A 1,260-nucleotide genomic window follows, 5' to 3' on the forward strand; every position below is an offset into this window, starting at 1 on the left:
TTTTTTTAGAAAAAAACCCAAAAAAAAATTTTGAAATTTTAAAAAAAAAAAAAAAAAAAAAAAAAACATGTAGGTGACATGCGAGTTAAAGGAGCTCTGGTCAAATACGATGTATATTAAACGTTCTGGACAAATTTGTGCCTGAAAATTAACATTCACTGAATGCACTGTTTCTGTGGCAGTGTTTCCCAAGCCTGCTTCTCAAGTACCGCTGCCCTGCATGTTTTAGATGTGTCTCTGTTCTGTTGCAGCACACCTGATCCATATGACTGACCTTCTCTGCAGCTGCCAAGTGTTGCAGAAACCTGTTAATCACCCGTTCTTTTAAGCCAGGTGTTCAGGAGCACAGAGACACCTAAAACATGCCACCCAGGGGTACTTGAGGACCAAGTCTGGGAACCACAACTCTATGGTATAACATAGTATAGTGCTGTGGTGGGGGGGGGGCAGAAAAGCTGGTTCAAAAGTTTGGAAGAAAACCTCTTAGAGGCAGCAAAGGATTCAGGACAAGAGCAGAGGTGAAGTTTCCAGCAAGTGAAAGACTAGAAATGCATCCAGAGCTACAGGTGGTTTAGATCAGGGGTGATCAATCCCAGTCCTCCAGAGCCAATGACCTGCAACATTTAGGTGCGTCTCTACATCAACACACGAGTCAAATAATCAGGTTAGCAGAACTGTGGAGAACTTGAGGAGGTCTATTGGACCAGGGACACGTCTAAAAGCGCTGTGACAATCCAGAGCCCTTGAGGACTGGAGTCAGATCCCCCTGGTTTAAATCAATACTTACTCTCAAACTAAAATGGTCTATTCAAAGTCAAGATCTTAACTGTGAATCGGCAGCAAGAATAGTAAACTAATGTTTAGAAATGTTCCCCCATCTAAGTGGAAATTCTTCATATTTTTTTTATTTAAAAAGTAAAATGTAAATGATGTAATATCTTTTTCCTGCTTCAAAGTTATGCTCTACGTTGCCTTAGCCTATCATGAAAATCCCTGAAAAATAAACTGAAGTTTGTGACTGTATCATAATAAAACGAAAGTTACGTATGTAACTACGGTTCTATGAATCCCGGATGACCGCCAGAGATTCTCTGTCACTCAGAATCCTTGCGTTTCGTGAGAAGATTCTGTAGGAACAGAGCCTCGGATGACGTCATGCTATATAGCCTCTGACTGATCATCCGATGTGTCACAGGTGTGACTCTGTTGACATTATTGCTCGAACAGCGCATGCACGAAAGGAACATTCAGTGCTTTCAG

This window comes from Poecilia latipinna, unplaced genomic scaffold, assembly GCF_001443285.1.
Source record: "Poecilia latipinna isolate Pla-1442-1.1 unplaced genomic scaffold, P_latipinna-1.0 Scaffold1173, whole genome shotgun sequence".
In the NCBI taxonomy this organism is placed as follows: Eukaryota; Metazoa; Chordata; class Actinopteri; order Cyprinodontiformes; family Poeciliidae; genus Poecilia; species Poecilia latipinna.